The sequence below is a fragment of the Ambystoma mexicanum genome, chromosome 6p, assembly GCF_040938575.1.
Source record: "Ambystoma mexicanum isolate Mex_15411 chromosome 6p, UKY_AmexF1_1, whole genome shotgun sequence".
Classification (NCBI taxonomy): Eukaryota; Metazoa; Chordata; class Amphibia; order Caudata; family Ambystomatidae; genus Ambystoma; species Ambystoma mexicanum.
Window position 1 is genome coordinate 216,631,703 of NC_090935.1, and position 20,746 is coordinate 216,652,448.

The following is a 20,746-nucleotide window of genomic DNA, read 5'->3' on the forward strand; positions in this document are numbered from 1 at the left end:
CGTAATGCAGCGTGGTGATCCGACCGGATGTATGTATCCCGTCAGTTAGCACACTGTATTAAGCTGCACAAGTGGTAAATCTAACCCAACGTCTCGACTCGAGCCCCCAATTTGTAAGAGGATTCAATTCAACACTACAGCTAAGTCAACGCCTAGTCTATAATACTGAATGAAAACCCTTATTGATATATCTTTATGTCCAGTTCATGCGTTCTGGATGACTACCCCTATATAACACCCCTCTCTTGGAATCCCCCTGACCCCACTGAGCCAAGAAGTAGTTCTGTTTTGCAAGTTTAAAAGGTTTATTTGATAATTTAAAATATATATATCACACTTTATAATAAATTAATAATTGAATAGCACACTTAATCTGATATGATAAAGATCAACAACGGAGAATCTGGCACTAGCACACTTCTTATAATCACTAATGAGTTGACATGAAATGGATAAGGTAGCACACTGGTAAATAGGAACAAAAGTATAATGTGGTAGAGGATGCTTTATGTAAGCTCAGGTGGATGCAATATTCAATGAATGCAGTACAGAAAATACTCAATATGATTTCAACCAAACAATGTAATCACTTTTCTCTGGCAATCCCCTCCCCCCCTTGATGCAAGGCAAGGAAATGGAAGGAAAACACACAGTTCTCAGAAATGCAATCAAATGTGATTCAGTTCACCCCAGCAAGCTTAGACTACAGAAGTTTGAAAACACAGGCCCAAATTGCTTTGATATGTGCTGGCAATGAATTAAAAAATATGCTAAAAATGCTTTTAATTCCCTTTCAGAGGTTCAGGGTGAGTGATATCTAGTTAATATTAGCTCAGGCTCACTCTTGCAATGATGCAGGGATAGTTAGCAGGTTAAACGAATTTCTGGCAAATGGAAGGCAAGCAGCAGCAGTTTTTAAACATGAAGAAATTTGCAAATCGCGGCAAAATTCGCGGATGCGCCGAGCGCTATTACAGAGGAACCACAAGGACTATCTCTATCGTTTTGGGGTCCTAGGAAAGCCTAGGATCTCATCTTCCAAATGAAAGTTACTGCAAGTCTCTAGCACAAACGGTTGCGGAGATATGAGCGATTAAATAAAGGTCGTTTTTCAGATTTGAAATTTTAAAGTTCAAAAAGACACGTGCAGCTTGCAACTAGAAAATGACAAGTGACAGCTTTGCAAATGACAGGTGACAGTTAGGAGACAGTTCTACTTAGATTAAAATAGGATTGAATTATATTATTTTAACTAGGAGATTGGTTTGGTACAGTTTGGCGGTACTCACAAGAGATTTTAAACAGGAAGGCGGCTTTGTCATGATCTGGTCAACAGGTCTGGACTTCGGACGGTCTCTGGGCACAGCGTCTGGTCTCTGGAACTGCTCACAGCATCGGGGTCAGCACTCTGGATACAATGGCCTTTTCTCTGCTAGGCACCGGTTCTCTGGGTCGGGTCCTGCCTTCTCTTTGGATATTTCTGTCACCGGGTTCTTGCAAAAGTTCTTGGCAAAATTCAGACGGCTGAAGAGTTCAGTTGCAAAAATATTTTGAGGCCTGCTGACAAATACTCTTGCTGGCAGTGGCCTTTTTGGTTAAGGTTCTGAAGTCTCTGTTTATCTTGGAGTCTAAGTGTTGGCTCTTTGAAGATTGATGGAGGTAAGTATGGATTTTTCCGGCAGAGCGTCCCGCTGCAGATGGAATTGAAGGTCCCTATCTGTCCTGTCTGTCTGCTTTTATGTGTTTAGAATGTGGGTGTGTTCTAGCATCACTGACCCTACCTCTCTCTCAGCTTCTAATTGGTCAAACTTCCATTTATCATTTGATTGGGGAATGAACTGTGAGTCAGAGGGATGTCATTTTACAGCCTGCAGAAAGTCCACTCCTCCTGTCAACTTACACACAAATCTAGATTTGAAACAAATACATATTTGCAGAGGTACATATTGTTTTAAAATCATATGCACCCATCATGCATTACAGGAGGTATCCCCTGTTCAAACTCTGCTCTTCCTGGGAGCTTGCATTCAGAAATGGCACATAATTGACTTTTTAACTGCTTTTTCACTTTCTGACATTGACCCAACTTTACATACATGTGCGCAGGGAGTAGGGACATTAACTGATGAAGTTTCAGATTTTTAACATGCATACATTTAGAGTTATATCCACTTTTCCGCTAAAACCCCCCTGAACACGCCACCGGGTCGAAAAACCTCTTAAAATGTGGGCAGAAAAATCACAAGAATTATGGTATCATTTATAAAATTTTCACATGTCCGCTCTATGAATGATCCATCTTTTTAAAGTTATGTTCTGGCTCCAAAGGGGTGTGGTTTCCTCTCAGCACAAGGTAGAAATACTGGTTTATCCAGTTCTGCCAAGCCAGCTTGCTCTCACAGGCAGTGCTCCTCCCAGCTTCTGCCAAGAGGAAGCTACATTTTACGACTGCTGTAATAAAACCTTTGCCTGAGTCAGGAGAGGCTCATTGTTCAAGAGGAAGCCATTTATGATCCTCTCAATAAACCCTCTGCCTGGGTGAAGGGAGTTGCATTGTTCACTCTCCTGCAGAGCACAGGTAATTCAATTATCAGATAGATGGCATATCCTTAGTGTGAGCAGCAAAAGGGCAGCTAGGCCTGGGAACACAGCTGTGACTCAAGTTTCACTCCTGATGGGGGTAGTTGCCAGGCAGAATTGGAATCTCTTTAAGCCAGTTTCAGATAAAATGTCACTTTTTGTTCCCCAGTTCCTGCATTCAAATAAAACTAAACATTTTTACATATGCAGCTAGAATGCTGATTCTAAGTGCAAAACTATGGCATTTCAACAGTTACAAAGGCATGTGACACCAAACATAGGTCACTCATTTAATCTAAACATTTTCGATTTTAGTGTCTTTAACCCAGTGCAACTTAAACTGCTGCAATCCACAGCTCAGCCAGTCTTGTTATAAACCTTCAAGTCACTTCAGAATATCACTTTACATTGTATCCACCTCTCAGTAAGTCTTTCTTTGGCATGTTTTGGGTTCATTTATTCAGTTTTCTACAAAAAAGTAAAATCTGGTGTTGTTTTAAATTGCCGGCTTTTGGATAGTGGTGAGTACTGGTACTGCACCCATTTTTGGGATTGAAGAATGAATTCCCCACAATTCTAGGTTGCATTTGGCAATCAGCATTGCCATTCCCAATGGTTTCAGACTACTGTGCGGGTAGTCCAATGGTGGTTTTAGGCAGTGTCCTTCTGTGCCCATAACATCGGCAAAAATGGGTGGCAGCCTATTCTTCCTGCATTTCCCTGTGCATTTTCTGGGAAGCTCTGGCCATCATGATGTTTTCATGTCAGTACTGCACAGTTTTGAGGTAGGGCTCGGATGCATGGGTAAATACATCCCACAGTGCAAAGTGTGGAGCTATGCCAAGCAGCAAGTTCAGTTGATGGCAGGGAACTGTGAGAGGGAGACAGTGGTTTGGAGGTCTCTGATCTACCAGTTGTTCCCAGCAGTTGTTGCAGATTTGCCAGCAGGCCCCCAGCAGGCCCCCACTCATGTCCCGCTCATGTCCCCCTGCACCCCCCCAGCAGTCAAGGGCACCTGCCAGCAGGCCCCCACTCATGACCCACTCATGTCCCCCTGCACCCCCACCCCCCAGCAGTGCGGGGCACCTGCCAGCAGGCCCCCACTCATGTCCCACTCATGTCCCCCTGCACCCCCACCCCCAGCAGTCAGGGGCACCTGCCAGCAGGCACCCACTCTGTCCCCCTGCACCCCCACCCCCAGCAGTCAGGGCACCTGCCAGCAGGCCCCCACACATGTCCCACTCATGTCCCCCTGCACCCCCACCCCCAGCAGTCAGGGGCACCTGCCAGCAGGCCCCCACTCCTGTCCCACTCATGTCCCCCTGTACCCCCATCCCCCAGCAGTGCGGGGCACCTGCCAGCAGGCCCCCGCTCATGTCCACTTGCCTCCAGGTCATGACGATCCTAAATCATGGCCCTTATGGCCAGCCTACCCAGCACAAAGACCCAACCAAGTATTGCATCCACCCACATCGAAAAGGCAAATACATGATACAACCCCAATGGCAAGTATGTAAATGAACACCTGTCCGTCACACACACACAATGGGTGCAAGTGAATCTCAATACACAAATCATGACATGCATGAAACCAATGAGATAATACCACAAATGGAAGTATTAAAAAACATATATTAAAGAGAACATGAACGTAAATCAAATCAAACACACAACAATGGGAATAACAAAAGAAATGGTCCATGTCCGGTAAATAATGAAAAACAAGAAATTATAAGCCAAAGAAATCCAAATAGGAATGGTGTCCAAAGTCACAGTCCAAACAATAAAATGCAAGGTTGAAAACAAAGTAAAAACCATTGCTCCATGGTGAACACAAAAAAAATATAAAAAAAGATGAATCCAATGTAGAACTATGTACAATCGAAGAATCCAGGGTCCATGATCCCAGCTCAATAAATGAAACCTACCAAATACTACTACCTAATAAAAAAACTATATACAAAAATGTGGTTCAGTGTTCAAGCGGTCCAAAATAAATAAAAAAAGAAAGGAAACCTAACACTAACTAACTAACTATTTACAAGGGCAGCGGGCAAGTCCAACGGCTCACTCGTTGATGTCCCGGACCAGGGCATCATCGAACTCCTGCACAATGTCCTGGAGGCGGTCCTCTTCCATGGCCCCGAGGGTTCAGAGGGACGATGACATCCGGATCTCAAGGTCCCTGCGAATGGCCTCGAGGCACTCGGCCCGCCTCAGGGCCCTCTGCATGGAGTTCTCCACCCTGACCATCGTGAGCCGTGCCTCTTCCGCCCACTGTCGCTCCGCATCTATCGCTTGGCCCAACCGCTGCCACACGGAAGACACTTCCCGTCCAGGGTCCTCCTGCCCTCCGGCCGATGCCTGCCCCTCCGATGATGAAGGCCCCGAGCCATCATGGCTCCCACCGTGTTGCTGCTGCTGCTGTGCCGCTGCCTGTTCCCTGTCTCTTGCTGCCTGCACATCCTCCTCCGGCTGGGGTGCAGTTGTTGATGTGAACGTACGACTCCCGACTGTGGCAGGGATGTGTCCTCCACCAGCCTGGCCTCAGGGTCAGAGGCAGCTCCACAGGGTCCCAGGTGATACATGGGTGGGAAGATGGCATGGAGGACGACTGGTGCATAAGGGGTTCAGTTGAGGGGGGGTCGGAACAAGGTCCAGAAAATGGAGGAATCCAGCCCTGGTGAGCTGGCCCAGTGGGTCAACGCGGTCAACGAGCCATGCGAGAAGACGTGCAGTCTCCTCATGAAAAGACTGCAGGTCAGCTTGCATGGCCCGTTGACGCAACGCCACCCCACCCAGGACAGGCTCAACCCGGTGCCGGATAGCCACATCCGCAGGGAGAGGAAGGCCAGTTGGTGTAAGCCAATCCCCTCCCTGGGAACGGGTCTGGACGTAGGCATCCCTGCTGGTGCAAGATGATGCAGTGACAGGATCAGGGACAGGATTGCACACAGACACCTCTGCGGCAGCCTGTGCTGCCTCCTGTCCCTGCCCCTGCTCTGCACCACTAGCACCAGTGGAATCCCCACCTCCAGACCCTGTCTCTGTCCCTTGCACGGCCTCCTCCTCCACCAAACCCTCCACCAACCTGGATGACTCTGTGCCATCTTCCTCCATCAGACCCTGTGGGGTCTCAGCTGCCCCTTCTGCTACCGAGGAGTACAACTCCGACCTCCGCCTCTTGGACCTCCCCTCGGCAGCTGCGACCTGGGACGCGGCACCGGACTCCTCACTCCCCAACGAGATGACAACCTGGGAGGGGAGCCAGGCCTTGCGTCTCCGGCTAGCGGTGCGATCCCTGCCGCTGTGCCCCACAGCTCCCTCTCCGCCCTCTTCATCAGTTGACGCTGCAGACAGGGAGAGATAGGAGACAGGCATCAGGGTACTGTACAATGGACTCATACACACATGACAGTTGCACACGAGTGTCATTGTCAAACTTCAGACATGGCATCACAATCCCCAACACACATGTCATTTAAACTCACACACATGAGCTATTACACAGCCATATTGCAACAGCCAGCACCATCCATACACATACAACAGCATGAACAGCCAAAGGTGAGCCTGACATCACATGAAACACAAGGAGTGCACTAGACAGGCACACACGCCACCACACTCACATGCATGTGTACACCTCCTACGACTGTCGCAGTGATGAGATTTGCACTCATGTGACATCTGGCAATCAGTCTTCTACACATCAGTGTCCCAGGCATCCATGTTGCATCACTGTTGCACCCTTGTCAAATACAAACACATGCACATGCACACGGTGCAGACAAATGCAGCTGGAACCGACATCCATGTGTGACCCCACAACCATCCCAATTTACATACACAGTCATCCAAACATGTGTGCCTACACATCAGCATTTTGCATGCAAGCTCACACACACATGCACCATCCATGTGTCACACATGCGAGGCCTCACATGTGTCAGCCTCACGGCCCTGTACATACATGGCCCGACAAATACACATGTGCAACCTGCACACTACTGGCACACCACCACACACACAGCATACAATCAGTATGCATGTACACTTACCGCTCGACTCCAGACGGGTCTGCCTCCCAAGGACCTGGATGTGGAGCGCTGGGGATATGCGTTCCAGGACCCTCATCTGATCTTCCGACAGGTGGCCCCAGCTCCCCTTAGCATCCGCTGCCTTCAAGAGGCGCCGGGCCTTGCTGAGGGTCCTGGACCTGAAGTCCTCCCAGCGCTTCTTGACATGATGGAATAGGCGGACTGCCACCCCCCGTGCGTTGATGGCAGTCACGATGTCCGTCCAGATCCGGGTCCGTCCTTTCTTGTCGGCGCGAGAACTTCCGTAGAGGGCATCATACTGCCCCAGGACTTGCTCCACCAGGACACCAACTTCGGTGGCAGTGAAGCTGGTGGCCCTCTGCCTATCTGGCTGGGGTTTGCCAGTGGTGCCAGATGGTGTAGTGCCTGACATGGCAACCCCAGAGGCAGGAGTGGGTGGGCAACTAGGTCCTGGGGCTGGGCTGTGGAGCGAGATGGTACTCCAGTCGGGAGTCTTCGGTTCATGCAGGGGTGGTCACAGCAACTGCACCCCTGGCTGATGTGGAGGCAGCAAATGGCAGGGCACGTGGGCAGCAGGCTGGCAGGCAGCAGCAGATGGCAGGGGGGAGCGTGCTCGGGGCTCTGGGGGGCAGTAATTCAGCCTTCTGGGCAGGAGCGTGGTCTTCCGTGTGCTTACGCGTGGCCAGCTTGCTATGGAGTGATTTGGCACGTGAAAATCTTGCACGTCAGCATGTAATTCGAGGAAAGGCCCTTAGCGCGTAAGCGCGTCCGCACGCATACGCGATTTCATTGGACCAAAGGCCCTTAGCGCGTAAGTGCGTCTGTGACATGCGTGCGCAGGCGTTTCCCTGTACACGGGTGCATGTTACACGTCCGAGAACTGCACGTCCGAGTGTCAGCTCGTGTAATTGGAGGATAGGGCCTTAGCGTGTATACGCGGAAGTGACGTGGGACGTGTGGGCCGGTTCAAAAGGCACGTGTAGGACGTCATTTCCTTGTACGTGCTTTTCGTGGAGAGCGAGTGGGTGAATTCTGTACTTCTTGCCGGTTCACACGCGATTTACTTCACAGCGTTTCTAGTTCGTACTCCCTGTTACCTCTGACAGCTTTTTTCTGATTTTCTGTTGGGCCTGTTTCCTCAAACAGCATTCACTTCTTCTTTTGTCCTGTCTCCTCAGACAGTGTACAATTCTTCTTGTGGCGGGGGTGTTGCCAACGCGCACACGCGCGTATTATTCACGCTCATTTTCCAGGCAGACAGTGAGTCGCGCACGTATTTAACAACTGTACTTGCCCCGTGTGTCGCGTACCCCTTCAGAGGTCATTGTAGGCTGCGTGTAACACGCGTACGTTCATTTTTGTGTTTCTGGGTGCCACAGCGTAGTGCGGGTTCATTTTTCCACGCACGTGGTCTACGAGGGGTTGCGTGCACGTTATTTTCTGTTTTTGGGGTGCCTGTGCGTTGCGTGACCCGTCATCTTCCCCCAGGGGTCACATACAGCCTTGCTAGAGCACTAGGGTACGAATTCCATCTAGTACCCTACCCCTTTGACACCCAATTGCCCAGGACAATAGTTTACTGCAACTCCCATACGCACAACAACATCAGTGCCATGGTTGGGAGGCGACCAAGCGGTAAGGGTGGCAAAGGTGGCCGAGCCTCAAGAGGTGGCCATGGTGGGCGCGGTAGGGGACGTGGCCGGGATTTACAGGGTACCCCTAGCCCCCCATGTGTGGAAGACCAGTCAGGGACACCCATGCCCCTTCCCCCATAGTTGAGGGAAACGTGGCTGACACCATCTCTGATCAGCCCTTGTTGGACCGGCCCATTGTGGCACCTGACCTGGCAGAGGGTGACTCCCAGGCTGACTTCCAGGTCGCCAAGTCTAGGCCACGTGTGGCGGTGCAAGTTGGCGTCACCAGGCCACGTGGATCAGGGGCAGCTATGTCATCTGCTGCCCCAAGTAGGCAGGGTGGGGAGGCTGCAGGGGCAGCTGCAGCTCCATCCACCCCAGCTCTGACTCTCCCAGCCAGGGCAGTGTTGGTCCCAGTCCATCTTGCTAACGTTCCGCCTGACTACGTAACACTTCAGCCAATGCCTGCACCAAGTCCCATGCTCAGTGTGCATTCCCACACTCCAACTACCCAGTCTACCGGTGCTCCTGCCCCTGGTGGCCAGAGTGGCATAGGCCACTCAGGATCCCCACCACCTTCCAAGAAAAAGAGGAAGAGTGCTCGTCCACTACAGGCTGATACCCCAGACACGGCTACGCAGTCCGGCACACAAAGGAAGCCTAGCTTCAATGAAGCTGAACGTGATGCACTTGTGCAGTATGTGTCCGCACACGACAGCGAAATGTTGATAACTGCAAGGTGCAAGACCACACCTGCTCAACATCAGGCACACTGGCAGACTGTCGCGGACATCATAAGTGCCCTTGGATCAGTGAAGCGCATATCTGGTGAGTGCTACAAGCGCTGCAATGACCTTAAGCGCAGGGCAAAGAAAAAGCTGGCCTCAAGTCATGCCGCTACTCTGGTGACTGGAGGTGGGTCTCCACAAGAGGACATTGAACTCACTGTAAATGAGTCTGTTTCTGGGACCTACGTCACAGAGGAACAGATCCAAGGTGTGGGAGATCTGCCAGATTACGAGGCATTGTCTGGTGAGTGCACATGCATGTGTGTGTGATCCATGTGTATGTTGTGTGTGTGAGGGGTTCTGATTGAGTGCCAGGTGAGGGTGTGTGTGCCTGAGTGGTTTGGGTCACCCATGTGCTTCATCCATAACATTCTGCGCCCCTGGATTTGGGTATTACAGTATCCCTTCTGCCCACAGTAGACTTTTTGTGCAACATCACGCCAGTTGCCCTTGAAGTGGCTTCTTGCAACAACATTGTTCCGTATTTCTCATTGTTCATTCAGGCTGATTGTTTCGATCCCCGCACTTTCACTACGCATATCTCAGCCCTATTGTCAAACGATATGTGACATGCCTATGGTACATGCCATCTGTGTGATGGCATGTGTCATGTATGTGGATTGGACATGCCACTCACAGGCCAATGTGTGATGGCTCTGCTAGCCAGCCTGCAGCTAATGTGTTGCTCTTCCATCTTGGTGTCATCAGTGTCTGACATTTTCCTCCCCTTCAAACTCAGTGACAGTGCATGCATGGGAGGGTTATAGTCATGTGGGACATGTGTCAATCAAGTACTGGTCTGTACCTCGTGAGGCCTAATTGTGTGCCATGGTGCTAATGCCTGTTTCCATTTTTTATTTTCATGGTTCTGCAGGGGATGATGCACTTGATGCTGTTGAGGGTGAGGAGATGGTGCAGACCCAGGAGCGATCTCAGGCACGACCGTGCACCAGTGGGGGACGGGGTGTGGTGGTGGGTGAGAACCCACTCTTGCTGCAGACCGTTCTCTCCAGGGGTGTCTCTGGGTGAACCTCACCAGACCTCTTTTCGGGTGTTGATTCGGATGATGAGACCTATGTGGCTTCACAGGTAGGTGTTTCTGGGAGGGATTCTGTTCTGTCCGACCCACCTGCACCAGGGGTACAGCCCACTATGGGGATGTCAGTGTTGGTAGGTCCGCCTTTGGTGGTTACGGATGCAGGGCCACATTCCGCAACATCTGATCCTGTTCCTGGGCCAGCAGATCAGAGGGGGAATGCAGTCCTGCAGCCTCAGGCAGTGCCAACACAGCAAGGCACAGTTTGCCTTGCCCCAGACAGGTGTGGTGCCCGCCAACGCGGTGGCCGTACGCAACTAGGCAATACCGCATGGGAGAGATCCATATACGGTATGGCAAACCAACAGGCAACAGCATCTGAGATGATGGCTCAAGCTATGGAGAGGGTGGCCACTTCCATTGTCCCCCCAGAGAGGCAGATGGAGCAACTACAGCAGGCAACAGACTCCATTTGCCAATCACTCAGGGAGGACATGTTGGCGTCCAACAGGGACAGACGGGCAGCCCTGGACACTCTGCGGGAAGCCATTTCTTTAGAGTCCCAGGGCCAGAGGGAAGCCCTGAGGGTAGAAGTCCGTCACCTCAGGCAGACTCTTGTGGAGCTTGAGGCTTCCACTGTCACGAGGACAGAACCGCTGCTGGAGCGTGTCACATGTACGCTCTCAGCAGAGATGCAGGCAACTCGGGAGGAGGTCCGGGCATCACGTCAGGTGGTGCATGGGGATCTCCGCACCATAATCCTCCAGAACGAGACCTTCCACACCAGCATGCTTGCTGCCATGGAGGACCAGACTAGGGCTTTGCGTGGGCTGCCTCCCATAGCACCACCACCTCCTGTGGCGGCAGCAGCACAGGGTGATGAGAGCGACCACAGCGATTCAGAATCTCTCACAATAGCGTAGCCGTGCAGGCCATGAGCCCATGGAGGTGTTTCTGTTTTGTAACATCCACACAGGTGGCTGTTGGTGTGCACCTTGTCCTCGGACCTCCTGGGTGGCCTCCCCCACCCCCCCTGGCCATTTTTGATTTTTGATTTTTGGATTTTGGTTTTTGATTTTTGCTTTTTGCTTTTTTGTTACAGTGTGTTGCCTTGTGTGGCTCCCGTGGGCATCCACTGTATTGCGGCTGGGCACATGCAGGCTTGTCCTGAGATTGGGTTAGATGCTTGGGTTCGTGAGACACACACCCCTCCTGCTTCCCATTACCATGGGCTTGCAAAGGGTGTGCCCAAGTGACAGTAACTTACACAGTGACGCTGGACTCCCATGAGATGTGTGGGCAGTCTGTAGTCAATACTGTGTATACATTCCTAGTGCATATTGTTGTAGTATTGTACACTGCATGGTGTATTGATGTGTGCTTGTGCATCCATGTCTCCCTCCTAATTTGCAGGTTCATTCCACATGTCTTCACAAGGCCGTCTACTTTGGAGATGGAGTTCATGTTGTAAGCAGTGCACTTCCAGATTTGCGTGGCACCAACACTGTACAGTTGGGGGTGGTCGATGTGCTAGCATCACCAGGTTGTAAATCTACGTATCCTTTAACTTAGTACTGTCATGTGAATGCTATGTTTGGGGTGGCTAGCTGCATTGTATTGTGGTAAGTCTTTGGTCATGTGTGTTGTCAGTTCTACATTAATGGGAGCACATTGTGTGTGGCCATTTTCCCATCGGGACACTGTACTTTGTGACACTTGTGTCATGTTTTGGGGATTCCTTTGTTTGCTCTCACATAGCATGACATGCCATGGTGTGATGGGGCGGTGCTGGGGAGGTGTTGGGTGACATGGCACGGTTGTCATGTTGTATCTTGCAAGGGGGTAATGATTTTAGCAGCATTGAAGTGTGCCTTTTGATGACACAGCATTGGTGGTGTTTGTGTAGGTAGGGATGCACACAATGGAACACTACCAGGTGAACAATCTCAGGCTGGTATGGTTGTGACAGTTGACTCATCATCAATGATAGTCAGCTGGTATGTGCCAGGGCTGTGTGAACTCCACAGGGGTGTGATTTTAGGTGAAGTAATTTGCCACCAGCTGCGTACGGGCTGCTTCACCCCATGCCCTTTCCCCTCTCATGCGCAGCGGGCGTGCATGTGGTTGGGGATGTGGGGGCACCACCATGTCCACCGGCAGGCCCCTGCGTGTTGCAACGTTGTGCAGGACACATGCTGCCACTATGATCCTGCATACTAATGGCGGAGCATATAACAGCTGCCCACCAGAGCGGTCAAGGGAGCAAAAGCGTGACTTGAGCACTCCGAATGTGCGCTCCACTATGCCCCGGGTTGCAATATGGGCTGTGTTGTATCTTACCTCGGGTAGCGTGGTGGGGTTCCGAATTGGCGTCATCATGTTGGTGCTCAGAGGGTAGGTACTGTCCCCTGGGGAGGTGTTGAAGGGTATCATTAGTGGGGTTGTGACATTACTCAGTATCTGACATGCATGCATGTGCTGTGGCATTTATACTCACCAACCAGCCATGTATCGCCATGCCAGCCAGCTTCTAGGTCCCGGTTTAGGGTTGATATTCTGTAAATGAAACTGTCGTGGGTGGACCCTGGATAGTTGGCATATACTGAGGTGATGATTCCCTTGGCATCACATACTACCTGGATGTTGATGGTATGCCAGTGCTTGCGGTTTCTATAGATGTGCTCAGATGCCCTGGGGGGACGTAGAGCCACATGGGTGCAGTCAATGGCAGCTAGCACTTTGGTGAAGTGTGCCACCCCGTAAAAATCCTGGACGACAGCCTGCCTTTCTGCAGGTGTTCTGGGCAGGTATATGTGCCTGCGTACTGATGGGCGTGCAGTCATGATGGCCAAGACGTAGTGTAGGCAGCGTGACTGCGCGGCCTGTGACACCCCCCCACTATGGCACTTGTTCGCTGAAATGATCCAGTGGCCAAGAAGTGCAGTACATTAAGGACCTTCACCAGGGGGCTGAGTGCTTGGGAGCAGAGAGTGGGTGATGTGAGGTCTTCCTCTCACTCACTGACCAGGTCGAGTATTATGTGAGGTGGAAACCTATACCTCCCATACACGTGGTCATCAGGCATCCAAAAAAGGCTGGTTCTGGGTATAAAAATTCTGGCCCTGGCTATCCTCCTACTCCTCCTGCGGTATCCCACGGCCACTGCTGCTAGGAATGATATATTCATCCTAGCATCTGAGCTTGTTTGTTGTTTGCGCACACTTTTATGCTGCCTGGGTCGACGTACGCCTGCTTCCTGCTTGCGTACGCGTTTCCGGATTAGCGCGGGTTTTTTTGCGTGTGCGCGTTCCACGCATTTGCCTCCTGTACTTCCACGCCCACCACAGTGATACACGTACCCCGCTCGCCCAGGCCCAATCGCGTGTGAAACTTCCCGCGGGCCCCGGAAGTACACGGATCCCGCTCGGCCAGGCCCAATCGCGTGTGAAACTTCCCGCGAGCCCCTGAAGTACACGTACCCCGCTCACCCAGGCCCAATCGCGTGTGACACTTCCTGCGAGCACCCGAAATACAAGTTATTTTTGACACAGCGTGTGTCCGTTTTTGTTGCGTACCCCTTTGCACGTCATTTGTCCTAGAGGGCCACAGTATGGGACATTCGTCGAGCTGTATATACGGCTTTTCGTTAGCGCACATTTTTATAATGCGCAGGGACGCTCCCGCTTGCCTTCATGTGGCGGACATGTGTTGATGTACATAGTTGACTTTTGGTTTGTGTTGTGGGATCTCCATTTCACTGCTGGGGGGTGGGTGTGCAAGGGGACATGAGTGGGGGCCTGCTGGCAGGTGCCCCGCACTACTGGGAGATGGGTGTGCAAGGGGACATGAGTGGGGGCCTGCTGGCAGGTACCCCACACTGGTGGGGTTGGGGGTGCAGGGGGACATGAGTGGGACATGAGTGGGGGCCTGCTGGCAGGTGCCCCGCACTGGTGGGGGGTGGGGGTGCAGGGGGACATGAGTGGGACATGAGTGGGGGCCTGCTGGCAGGTGCCCCGCACTGCTGGGGGGTGGGTGTGCAAGGGGACATGAGTGGGGGCCTGCTGGCATGTGCCCCGCACTGCTGGGGGGTGGGAGTGCAGGGGGACATGAGTGAGACATGAGTGGGGGCCTGCTGGCAGGTGCCCTGCACTGCTGGGCTGCTGGGGGGTGGGTGTGCAAGGGGACATGAGTGGGGGACTGCTGGCAGGTGCCCCGCACTGCTGGGGGGTGGGGGTACAGGGGGACATGAGTGGGGTCCTGCTGGCAGGTGCCCCGCACTGGTGGGGGGGTGGGGGTGCAGGGGGACATGAGTGGGACATGGGTGGGGGCCTGCTGGCAGGTGCCCTGCACTGCTGGGGGGTGGGGCTGCAGGGGGACATGAGTGGGACATGAGTGGGGGCATGCTGGCAGGTGCCCCGCACTGCTGGGGGGTGGGTGTGCAAGGGGACATGAGTGGGGGCCTGCTGGCAAGTGCCCTGCACTGCTGGGGGGTGGGGGTGCAGGGGGACATGAGTGGGACATGAGTGGGGGCCTGCTGGCAGGTTCCCCACACTGCTGGGGGGTGGGGTGCAGGGGGACATGAGTGGGACATGAGTGGGGGCCTGCTGGCAGGTGCCCCGCACAGGTGGGGGCGTGGGGGTGCAGGGGGGCATGAGTGGGACATGAGTGGGGGCCTGCTGGCAGGTGCCCCGCACTGGTGGGGGGTGGGGGTGCAGGGGTACATGAGTGGGACATGAGTGGGGGCCTGCTGGCAAGTGCGCCGCACTGCTGGGGGCGTGGGGGTGCAGGGGGACATGAGTGGGACATGAGTGGGGGCCTGCTGGCAGGTGCCCCGCACTGCTGGGGGGTGGGGGTGCAAGGGGACATGAGTGGGGGCCTGCTGGCAGGTGCCCCGCACTGGTGGGGGTGGGTGTGCAAGGGGACATGAGTGGGGGCCTGCTGGCAGGTGCCCCGCAATGCTGGGGGTTGGGGGTGCAAGGGGACATGAGTGAGGGCATGCTGGCAGGTGCCCCGCACTGCTGGGGGGTGGGTGTGCAAGGGGACATGAGTGGGGGCCTGCTGGCAGGTGCCCCGCAATGCTGGAGGGTGGGGATGCAGGGGGACATGAGGGGCATGAGTGGGGGCCTGCTGGCAGGTGCCCCACACTGCTGGGTGCTGGGGGTGCAGGGGGACATGAGTGGGACATGAGTGGGGGCCTGCTGGCAGGTGCCCCGCACTGCTGGGGGGTGGGGGTGCAGGGGGACATGAGTGGGACATGAGTGGGGGCCTGCTGGCAGGTGCCCCGCACTGCTGGGGATAGGGGGTGCAAGGGGCCATGAGTGGGGGCCTGCTGGCAGGTGCCCCGCACTGGTGGGGGTGGGTGTGCAAGGGGACATGAGTGGGGCCAGCTGGCAGGTGCCCCGCACTGCTGGAGGGTGGGTGTGCAAGGGGACATGAGTGGGGGCCTGCTGGCAGGTACCGTGCACTGCTGAGGGGTGGGGGTGCAGGGGGACATGAGTGGGACATGAGTGGGGGCCTGCTGGCAGGTTCCCCGCACTGCTGGGGGGTGGGGTTGCAGGGGGACATGAGTGGGACATGAGTGGGGGCCTGCTGGCAGGTGCCCCGCACTGCTGGGGGGTGGGTGTGCAAGGGGACATGAGTGGGGGCCTGCTGGCATGTGCCCCACGCTGCTGGGGGGTGGGGGTGCAGGGGGACATGAGTGGGACATGAGTGGGGGCCTGCTTGCAGGTGCCCCGCACTGCTGGGGGTTGGGTGTGCAAGGGGACATGAGTAGGGGCCTGCTGGCAGGTGCCCCGCACTGCTGGGGGGTGGGGGTGCAGGGGGACATGAGTGGGACATGAGTGGGGGCCTGCTGGCAGGTGTCCCGCACTGGTGGGGGTAGGAGTGCAGGGGGACATGAGTGGGACATGAGTGGGGGCCTGCTGGCAGGTGCCCCGCACTGCTGGGGGGCGGGGGTGCAGGGGGACATGAGTGGGACATGAGTGGGGGCATGCTGGCCGGTGCCCCGCACTGCTGGGAGATGGGTGTGCAAGGGGACATGAGTGGGGGTCTGCTGGCAGGTGCCCTGCACTGCTGGGGGGTGGGGGTGCAGGGGGACATGAGTGGGACATGAGTGGGGGCCTGCTGGCAGGTTCCCCGCACTGCTGGGGGGTGGGGTGCAGGGGGACATGAGTGGGACATGAGTGGGGGCCTGCTGGCAGGAGCCCCGCACTGGTGGGGGGTGGGGGTGCAGGGGTACATGAGTGGGACATGAGTGGGGGCCTGCTGGCAGGTACCCCGCACTGCTGGGGGGGTGGGGGTGCAGGGGGACATGAGTGGGACATGAGTGGGGGCCTGCTGGCAGGTGCCCCGCACTGCTGGGGTGTGGGGGTGCAAGCGGACATGAGTGGGGGCCTGCTGGCAGGTGCCGCGCACTGGTGGGGGGTGGGTGTGCAAGGGGACATGAGTGGGGGCCTGTTGGCAGGTGCCCCGCACTGCTGGGGCATGGGGGTGCAAGGGGACATGAGTGGGGGCCTGCTGGGGGGTGCCCCGCACTGCTGGGGGGTGGGTGTGCAAGGGGACATGAGTGGGGGGCTGCTGGCAGGTGCCCCGCACTGCTGGGGGTTGGGGGTGCAGGGGGACATGAGGGACATGAGTGGGGGCCTGCTGGCAGGTGCCCCTTCACTGCTGGGGGGTGGGGGTGCAGGGGGACATGAGTGGGACATGAGTGGGGGCCTGCTGGCAGGTGCCCCGCACTGCTGGGGGGTGGGGGTGCAGGGGGACATGAGTGGGGGCCTGCTGGCAGGTGCCCCGCACTGCTGGGAGGTGGGGGTGAAAGAGGCCATGAGTGGGGCCTGCTGGCAGGTGCCCCGCACTGGTGGGGGGTGGGTGTGTGTTAGGGAGAATTCTCTGTTTAGGCTGAATTTCCTAACCTAGTGAGTCCCCCAGCAGCTTTGCTGGATTTCGGGAGTTTGTTTTCTTCCATCCTGCCAAGAGTGAGACTCTTTTCCTCCCACTCTTGGACATGAATGTGTTTAATTCCTGTGAAGGTCAATGTGTTCTATGGGCTATGGGGTCTTTTACTCCATAGGGTCTCATATGTTTTTCTATGTGTGTTACACCGCACCCTACGTGCCGTAACACCGGGGCGTCCTAGCGGACCTCCACCATAGACTCCATACCCGGGGACTGACTACTGTCTCCCCGGGCATGTAAAGTCACCATTGGCTTTACTAGACCTAAATTTACTAACAGAACTAGTACAAACCACCTTATTGTGGATGTGCTAATAGGGGTAATTTGATTACTCCTGGATCTGTTACTCGAGGGGGCACTGTCCCGTCCCCCCTCGTCGAGTTTTGGCTGGTGGCAGTGGAAACTACTTGTTATGTTCGACCCCGAACCTAACCCTATGGGATTCGTCCCATTGTTGGAGATTGATACTTTTTCTCGTTAATCTCTAACGTACCACCGGTCTACTTATCGTAAATAAGTTTATCGGATGGTATTTTCTGCCAGAACTCGGTGTTTAAAATGGCGTCTGTGTTCGTTTCTGTGACTCCTAAACCAAAGGTTGAGCCCTTTGTTCCACTTTTGGCGGGCTCTGTACAGAGACCCTCCAAAGTGGTGCCATTCTGTCTGGGTTACCACAGGGGTGTGGCAGGGGGTTTAGGCACCCTGGACCGAGTTGCCTTGACAACTCCGGTCGCACTCTGGAGTGATTGGCCCAAGTGGTGAGCCTTCCCGCTCACCACTTAGCATGTGTTGATTGACAGCTAGGCTGAATGAATGGGGGTTTTCTGCATAAAAGCAGGGCTTTTGGGACTGGATCTTCAGAAGTCGCCACAGGACCTAAGAATCCGATGAGGGTAACGCTGAGCCGACCTGCAACGACGACACCTCCGGTGGAGCCCTGCTGAGCCGACTCGCCACTTCCCGACAACAGAGGAGATCTCCCTGCCGGAGAGTCTCTTCCCCTGACTGGTGGGAACAACCAGTCCCCTTTGCTTTTTATTCGCCTCAGGACGCAGTGGTCGAATTGCCCGTGCAGCGCACCTCGGCAAAAGGATAGCCACTACCCCTGTACCGCGACCAAAAGGTGGTGCCTTGTGATGGAGCACTCCGCGGCTGGTCTCTTCCCTGGTGGTGCACCGGACTTCACTTTTCTTCGACGACGAGAACATCTATACTCTTGGCAAAGACCCGACGTGCATCCACCACCAGGAACAACTGCCCCCGCCGGAGCTGCCCTCCACAACAAGGTACCGTGTCCGCCTGGCTTCCCTTTCGATCGGTTCGAGTGAGGTGTCTTAATCCTCTCCTTTCCGTTGGGTCGCCTCCAAGCTTTTCTCATTTCATTTATTGTTCTGAACTGGTTCAATCTGCCAATAACAATTTGCTACAAAGACTTGAATGCATCTCCACTAGAGACTTTTTGGGACATATTGCCTTGCCTCTCTCCGAGTGGGCCTGGCCTCTGAACTTTAAGATCTATTCTGATTCTTGCCTTCCTGCCTTGCATATTATCCGTGAAGTATTAAACTGTGTTGATTTCGTAACCGCCTATCTTTTTCTCTCCCATCCTAACTAATATTAGAGTGCCATCTAGGTTGAGGTATACACCTCTGTCTGTAAATAAGTGGTGCCGGTAGAACCTAGACTTGTCGAAATATTGTTAGGGGGATTGATCGTTTTCTTCTTCGTAGAGTAATTGTGTTTGATTTGTTTGCCGTGAAAGTGCCATAGTGTTTTTGATAGATGTTTCGTTATAAATAAATACCTTAATATCTTTACACTAAGCCTTGTTGCGTGTTTGCTTGTCTTGCTGTGAAGAACTGGCCTATTTTGTATACTCCACATACTGCTCAACTCTTCTTGAGGGAAGTCTGACTGCTCAGCCACAGCTACCAAGTGAATCTGTGTGGTACAGACTGCTACCAAGTGGGTTCTCCGCCAAACACCTGTAGTCCTAAATCGTTTGCAGTGGTCCCAGAGGGAACTGCACAGGTTTCCGCCTAACACTGGTGTACAGCGGTGGGATTTGTATCGAGTATACAGTTTAGAGTGCTTTTCGACACTGTAGGATAACTAACCACAAAACTTAGCACAAAAAGCAACTTTCAAAAAACATGTCTACGATGGAAACTTACAGTCAAGAGTCCTTGTCAGGTGAAAATACTGAGAGTTTGCAAGCTCTCTGTAGGCAAGAAAATCTTCCTGTAAGAGGCAAGAAGTTAGAACTAATAGAGAGATTGCTGGCGAACCAAAGTCTGGGTACTGGTTCAGAGAAACCAATCTCTCCAGCAAATGTAGATAACAGTGATGGTGTTGATCTGAATCGTAATTCTGATGATAGCGATGAAGAGGCTGACGAGGACGGAGAGGCTAACGAAACTGTCTCCCCTGCTCCTCTACCTGCCTTACCAGCTGTGCCTACGGGGCCCATACCAGGTCCCACAAGTAACCCTGCTTATTTTGAACTTGAAAAAATGAAGCTCGAATTAGAATACAAACGGTTCTTGGCTCAATCCGAACGAAACCAAGAGCTCGAGTTCAGAAGGATGAATGCCCAGGCTGAGCAGAAGCAAGCTGAGTTAAGACTCAGGGAAATAGAACTTAATCACGAGTTAGAGATGAAAAAGTTGTCTATGGAAAATGCTTCTCTCTTCTCTGGTTCCTCTAGGAGCTCCAGTCCCAAAAGACCCCAGATGCCGAAGGAATAAGTGTGTATGTATGAACCGAGATTGGATGTGTTGGATTGGTTGAAACTGTTTGAGTACAATCATGGGCTCCAGGACATCACCGGAAATGCTTTGCTTCCCTGGTTGTTCTCTAGGCTCCCTCCTGTTGCGACTGATGTGGTAATGGAGTTGGGGGAGGCGGATAGGACAGATTACGAAAGTGTGAAACTAGCTTTAATCGCTAGATTCGGGAATACCCCTTCCCAGTATCTTAAGAGGTTTAGAACCCTCAAAAAGCATGATGGTACCCCTTGGGCTACCTGGGTGAGTGAAGGGTTGAAAAACTTAGAGGGATGGATTAAGGGTTACAAAGTGAACACTTATGAGGGTATGAGGAATCTTTTTATGTTGGAGTCTATTTATGATGCCTGTTCTCCTGAGCTCAGACAGCACTTGGCTGATTCGAAGGAATTGGATTCCCGGAAGCCAGCTAAGGCTGCTGACATGTGGGTTGCCAACAGGGCTATTCATAAGGATTCTGGGGCAACTCAGAAAAAGGATGAGGGAAAACAGCATAACAAAGACTCAAAAGAGAATTCTAATACCTCCCAACCCAAAGAGGGCCCCAAACAACCAAATAACCAGGGTAGACCCCAGGGAAAACCATAACAGAATAGTGTCCCTTCTGGCCACAAACCAGAAGGAGGTCAGAACAAGCCAGCATTCCAGAGAGCATTTGGAACATGCTCTCTCTGTGGGGCAACTGACCATATCAAAGGAGATCCAAAATGTAAGGGTAAACCTACTGGGATCAGCACAGTCTCCTTAGCCTTCACTCCTGAGGAGGAAGTCCAAATGACAAGTGCGCACTTTGAAGTCTTTGCTGAAGAACCTTGGGTTCTTCAAGCAAGTGTATCAGTAGAGTCGATGGACCTGGTTAGCAATCAGAATAGGAGTGTGTACGACTCTATACCAGAAAACTCTAAAT